The sequence below is a fragment of the Prionailurus viverrinus genome, chromosome B2 (genome assembly GCF_022837055.1).
Source record: "Prionailurus viverrinus isolate Anna chromosome B2, UM_Priviv_1.0, whole genome shotgun sequence".
In the NCBI taxonomy this organism is placed as follows: domain Eukaryota; kingdom Metazoa; phylum Chordata; class Mammalia; order Carnivora; family Felidae; genus Prionailurus; species Prionailurus viverrinus.
The window spans coordinates 38,739,107-38,745,675 of record NC_062565.1 but is presented as its reverse complement, the minus strand read 5'-3'; the positions used below and the strand labels follow the sequence as shown (position 1 = coordinate 38,745,675).

Below are 6,569 nucleotides of genomic sequence, written 5' to 3'. Positions count from 1 at the left end.
ATAACCCAGAGCATTTGAGAAATCACCAATTCATGATGATTAACGACATGGATCAATGATAACACTGTTATAAATTACAGAACACTAATGATTATGTGGGTATTAGGCCCAGAGTCTTGGGGCTGGAAAGATCAGAGGTCTCCAAGTAAGCCCTCCTCTGTTCATCAATATCCCTGCCAGGTGGTTATTCTGATTACAAATGATTCCATACTTTTAATTTATAAGTCCTCCAAGGACAAGAACACATGAACTCATTCCCTGTGCTCCGACGAACTCAGTGCTTAATGATTATGGCTCTAGCTTTGTACAGACTCCACCATTCCCGCTCCTTAGGAGACCCCCGAGTCTTTACTGAAGACAACTCCCAGAATATTCTGTGGTCATCACTGGAGTAGAAAAGCACAGAGAAAGGGCCCCAATGTGGGGAGTCTTAGGGATTGTTCCCTTGCCAGATCAGCTCTTGTCTCCGTGGCATGTGGGAAAACAAGACAGGAAGGGGGGCAGGGCACTGGGTGACATCCGAAGCCCCAGCAAGTGAATGTTTTTTTTGCAACGACTTTCACTACCAACTGTGAGATCCAGCAAAGCTGCCCACCACCTGCCAGGTACACAACCCAGGCTACTGACAGGATGCCTGTACTCTTGGGTCCCCACTCTGAAGACAACCCCCTCCCACCAGTAATTTCTTACTAATTCTCCCATTATCCTTAATCAAGGACTAGGAGAATGAAGTTTCAAAACAGTAATGAAATCCCAGGACCTCAATATGAATCACTATTTAGCCCCTTCCACATCCTTCCTAATGGCCTGACATTCTGGCAGATAAATTTGTCCCTTTGGTTCTTGCCCCATTACCATGTAGAAGCTCAAAGAAAACCCTGCCGGGTGTCTAGCAAATCGACTGGTGTCAGGTCCCTCCCTGACATACTGAGGAGCATTCTTCAGAGGGAAGGGGGAAGAGCCAGGGATATCCCTCAAAATCCCACCCACCCCCAGCCTCCCCTCATTGCCCACGTGTCTGTGGCACAAGTACCATGCACCTGTTTGGATGGAAAGGAAAAAAAGGACCATCCAAATCTCCTGAACCCGCACACCAATCACGAGTCCTGACAGTCAAGGTCGTGAAGCCTTTATTGAATCTGTCTACCTGACCTGAGGTCTGCGGGGCTCAGTCACCTCTGCGTGACTGGCCAGGCCCCTTGACCCCACAGGCCTTCACGGAAGGGCGGTTTGAGGAACAAGATAATGCACAAAAGAGGGAGGATATACTCATGTGAAGAGCCAAGTTTCCATGTTGATGGTAAGTGGAAGAGCCTTTGGGTCTGAGCTGAGCTCTGAGGAGGGCAAGGGACCCATCCTTTTCACTGCTACAAACGCCTACAGCGGGGTTCCTGCTCACACCAGGCCCTCTCTCCTGAGGAATCCTGTGAGCCCTGACTTTGAAGGAACCTAAACTCCCGAGGGCTGTGTCTTCTCCTGCCGCCTGGACCAAGCTCAGATCTCCTCAGTGAAGGGAGAGTACTCAGTACCCTGAGGGGGAAACGGGTGTGGGCAATGCATGGGCCAAGAAAAGAGCCCCAGGTCCTGCTCGCAGACCCTTTTCCAGATAGCTAACACTGGAGTGAAGCCTGGGAAGGCAGGAGCCTGGGAAGGTCCTGCTGGGATGGGACTCTTGGAAGGTGACTTTCTAGTGACTAGATGACCGCGTGCACAAATAGCCTCCACACTCTTGGTTATGCTTGACTGATGATCTTGGGCAGTGACCAGTCCTGTGAAAGCAAAAGGAAGTGAGAGGAAACTTGATACACAGAGAGGCGGCCAAGTTAAAACTGCAAGCAGTGTGTGCCACACCTGTTTTCAAAAGACACTCCCATTCGCGTGGAGGTTCTGACTTAGGCGTTACTATAACGTCGCGTTTCAGGTGAGAGCAAATTTCGCAAAGGGTTCCCTGGTCCCCCCACCCCGCCCCCGCATCCCGAGCTTAGATGGGAGCCCCTGGCCCTTGCAGAGGAGGTCTCCTGACCCCAAGCTTCCACCCCTCACGCTGGGAAGGGAGGTGAGAAACGGAACATCCCTCAAAACCCGGGGGGAGCCAGCCTACGAGAGGAGAGGGGCGGCCGGGACACTCACCCCGGCGCCGGGGAACACGGGGCACGGGGCCGGGCGGGGCAGGGCGGCTCCGCTAGGCTAGTCCGGGTCCTCGGAGTCCTGCGCTCTTTCATGGCCTGCAGGCGGCGAGTCCTCCTGAAGGGAGAATGGAATCCTGCCACGGGAGACCAAACACAGAGGTAGAGGGAGAAAAGGGGGCAGAGTTGCAAGGGTGAGCCCGAGGCGAGGGGAGGGGCTCAGCCCTGCAGCGCGGGAGCCACGCCCTGAGGGGACAGAGCTGTGGCCCTGGGGACGCCAAGGCCGCAACTTCTGCAACCAACCTGAGGTAAGGGAGGGGGCGCCCAGTTCCCCACATCCTGGGTCTCGGGGTTTTTCCTGCATCCTTAAGGCAGTTCTGATCTTCCCTGGATAGGGAGAGTGCGCATAAGCCGGGTTGTCATCTAAGAAGTCAACTCAGAGCGGTCGCGGAGAAACTGAACCAAGGGCTGCCCGAAATTAACCGCCAACTGCCGGTCTCAAGCCGTTGGCCACGCCCACCGCCCCTCCCCCGCAGCCCTCCTCCAATCAGAGGCCAAGCTCCTCCCCCTACCCGCTCCCGCTCCCCCGAAACTCCGCAACCTGCCAAAGGTCCTGGGTTTGGCAGTTTGCGGACCAGTGTAGGTGGGGGAGGGCCTGGAATCCGCGGAGCGCGGGGACTGCCTAGGAGCCTTGGCCCTTGGCACAGGTGGTAGCAGGGTGGAAGGGGACGGAGCCCCTGGGCCTCCTGCTTTATATTTACCAGGCCGTGGAATCCCAGGATTTCTGTGCTTCCTGAGTTCTTACTTCCCTTTTATCTTACCTCAGAGGAAAGCACCATCCAGAAGGCACTTGGCCTGAGGTCTCACAAGAGTTAGAGGCACAACTGCAATTCAGACCCTACTAAGGCCAATTTCTGACATTTTCCACCCAACCAAAGACCCTCTACTAGAGAGAAACGCTTGACCAGGCTCATCCAGCTCATGGGGCCTCAGAACCCTGAAGAAAGCTTTGCCATTGTCTCCTGCTTCCCCTGTCCCCTTCTGCAAGGCCTGGGGGACCAGGTTCTCACTCAGACCCGCAGAGGCTGGTTGGAGGGGAGCTCGTCTGTTAATATTTCCTGGGCACTTATTTTGAAAGACTCCCTCCTGGAAAGTTCAACATGCATCATCATACCTGAGCATCCCAGATTCCTTTGTAAAAAATTGACAGAATTCACATAAGGTTCACCATTTTAAAGTGTACAATTCAATGGCTTTTATTACATTCACACTGTTGTGCAACCATTACCACTATTGAATTCCAGAACATTTTGTCACTCCCCGCAAAAGAAGCCCCATAGAAGCCAAGCGGTCACTCCGTATTCTTTGCTTTAGCCTAGAGCAACACGTAAGCCGTTTTCTGTTTTGACGGATTTACCTCTTCTGGACACTTCGTGTGAACAGGATCACACAACATATGATCTTTTGTGTCTGGCTGTCTTTTACCTAGTATAGTGTTTTCAAGGTTTCTCCATGGTGTAGCATGTACTAGTACTTCATTCTTTTTAAGGCTAAAGAATACTCCCCTGCATGATTACACCTTATTTTGTTTATCCATTCCCGTCGATGGACTTTTGGGTTGTTTCCACTCTTTGATTTTCATGACTAACTCTGCTATAAACATTTGTGTACGCGTTTTTTTGTTTGAATGTATGTTTTCAGTTTTTTTGGATATATGCTTGGGAGTGGAATTGCTGGGTCATATGGCAATTCCGCATTTAACTTTTTTTGAGGGATTGCCAAAATGCTTTCCACAGTGGCTACACCATTTTACATTCCTACCAGCGATGCATGAAAGTTCAGGTTTCTCCTCATCAATGCTGGTTATTTTCATTAAAAAAAAAAAAGTTTATAACCATCCTAATAGGTGTGAAGTGGTATTGCACGGTGGTTTTGATTTGCATTTCCTTTGTTGTTGTTTGTTTGTTGCATGGCTTTTCTGAGCTAGTTTTGTAGTTTGTATCCTATAACAGTTTGTCATGTGTGGCCACTAAAGTCTGTTCTGTTAGATTTATGGTCAGCTAGTGATTTCACAGAAATTTCCTTAAATACTTGGAACTAAAAACAACAACAACAACAACAAAAAAAAAACAAAACCTCCCAGTCTTAGTGGATGGTGTGTGTGTGCATGTGTGTGTGTATGTGTGTTGGGACATGTATTCAACACTCAGCTAGACAATTTACAACTGTATCTCAGCCTTTGCTTCCTGCTTGTGCAGAGCCTGAAGATTAGTCAGAGATAAGAGCTTAGGGCCTTCTCAGGTCTTTTCTGAGCCCTGGGTATTTGCATGGCTTTCTGGATTCCCAGAAATGTGTGGCAGCATTCCAAAATCCTTATTCTCATTCCCTAGCGTTTCTCTTCCAGGCTTTTAAGTTAGACTATTGTTTTCCCCAACTGTTATTCCCTGCCTGAGGAAGCAGCAGCTAACACATTTGACTTTAAGTATTTTTGACAAATTCTCCCTGGGTAGCTGCTTCAACCCTGGGATCATTCTGAGGTAGATGCAATAAAGTCAGCTGTTTGAGACAGCTCTTCCAGGAGTCACCAGACAGGTCAAAACAAAAACCACAACTGTTTGAGAGTAAGGTCTTTTCTGTTCCCTCTGGTTCCAGGTATATACTGGGAATACCAACTGTTGCCTTCAGGTCACTACCAAGTTGGGGAGTGGGAGATGGTACCAGGTAGGTTAAAATATCTTATTTATCGAGGCTCATATGTGTTTTTCTTGAATAATCATTCCTGTGCTTGCTGTATGACATTGATTAGATTCCCCAAAATGTTGATTCTCACAGTTTTTGCCAGATTATTCATTGCTTCTGTGGAGGAACAGATTTCTGGAGTTCCATACCCCACCATTTTTGCCGACATCACACTCCCTATATCCATTTTAGGTAACTACTCATTAGGAGCTAAGTTCCCGAGAAGTTTAGTAACTTGCCCATGTTGTATCCAGTAACACGAAGAAAAAGGATTTGGACACAGATCATCTGACTCTAGAGTCTGTTATATCCAATTGTAGCATTTGTCCACTCATTCAAGAATATCAATAATTCTACATCTACTAAGTGCTAGGTATAGTTCTAGAAATTCAAGATTACCTCATAGTACAAAATAGCAACTATTCGGGTCCCTGAGAACTTGTACTTTTATGGAAGGAAGGTCATGACAGACATTTAATAGATATTTGATATTAGAACTTCAGAAGTGCTATGGAATAAAGAAATTGAGATATTTATTTTATATAAGGACTGTTATGGGAGTGGGGTGTGTATAATTTTTTAACATTTGTTTTGTCTTGGTTGCAAATTTTATAGAAAAGTTGCAATAGTAGTACATGAATTCCTATATATGCTAAAACAGATCTATTCATGGTGAACATTTTGCTACATTTGCTTTATCTCTCTCTCATTTGATAGTAAGTTGTATTACATTGTGCCTGTTTACTCCTTCATAATTAATTATTTCCTAAGAATTAGGAAATTCTCTTATACAAGCACGGGGTAGTTATCAATAAGGAAAGTTAGCATCTATACAATAGTATTATATAATCAACAACTTATATCCTGAATCTAAATTATGTTATGTCCTCTCATTTGACTTATTATCATGTACATTCTTTATCTGTGGTAATAGTCTTTGTTCTGAAATCTACTTAGTTTCATAGTGGTGTAGGTACTCCGGCTTCCTTTGGGTTAGTAGCACTGTTTATCTTTCCCCATTTCTTTACCTTTTTAAAAATTTTTAAATGTTTATTTATTCAGAGAGAGAGATAGAGAGCAAGTGAGGGAGGGGCAGAGAGATCCAGAGACAGAGAATCCCAAGCTGGCTCCACACTGTCCGTGCAGAGCCTGACACAGGGCTTGAAACCGCAAGCCATGAGACCATGACCCAAGTGGAAACCAAGAGTCAGACATTTTAACTGACTGAGCCACCCAGATGCCCCTTCCCATTTCTTTGCCTCAACTTATCTGTATCTTTATATTTAAAGCAGTTTTGTGTAGGCAGCAGTAGTGGGGATTTCTTTTTTATGCATTTGAGCAATCTCTGCCTTTTTATTGGAGTGTTTAAACAATTTACATGTAATGAGTTATTGATATGGTTAGGTGTAAGTATATCATCTTGCAGTTTGATTTCTATCTGTTCCATGTCTGTGATTTTTATTTTCCTCTTTATCTTGCTTTATTTTAAAGTATTTGAACATTTTACTCCATTTTCTCTTTTGTTGGCTTACTATCTACAATTCTTTGTTTTTGCCATTTTAGTGGTTGTTTTAGGATTTATAGTACACATCATTAACTTGTTACAATTTACTTTCAAGTGATTCTATACTGCATCATATATATTATAGGAATCAACTTCTCCATAGTGTATTTTCATTTCATCTCCTAGTAGCCTTTATGCTA

At 45.8% G+C, this 6,569-nt stretch overlaps 1 long non-coding RNA gene across 1 annotated transcript; it reads right to left on the bottom strand.

Moving 5' to 3' along the window:
- Nucleotides 1-1,113: 1,113 nt before the first annotated feature.
- LOC125166078 (uncharacterized) lies at nucleotides 1,114-2,603 on the bottom strand. The gene is made up of 3 exons (XR_007152337.1): nucleotides 2,430-2,603; nucleotides 2,131-2,263; nucleotides 1,114-1,769 (listed from the first exon to the last, which is right to left on the bottom strand). It is a non-coding gene; the product is annotated as an uncharacterized LOC125166078 (long non-coding RNA).
- Nucleotides 2,604-6,569: the final 3,966 nt, after the last annotated feature.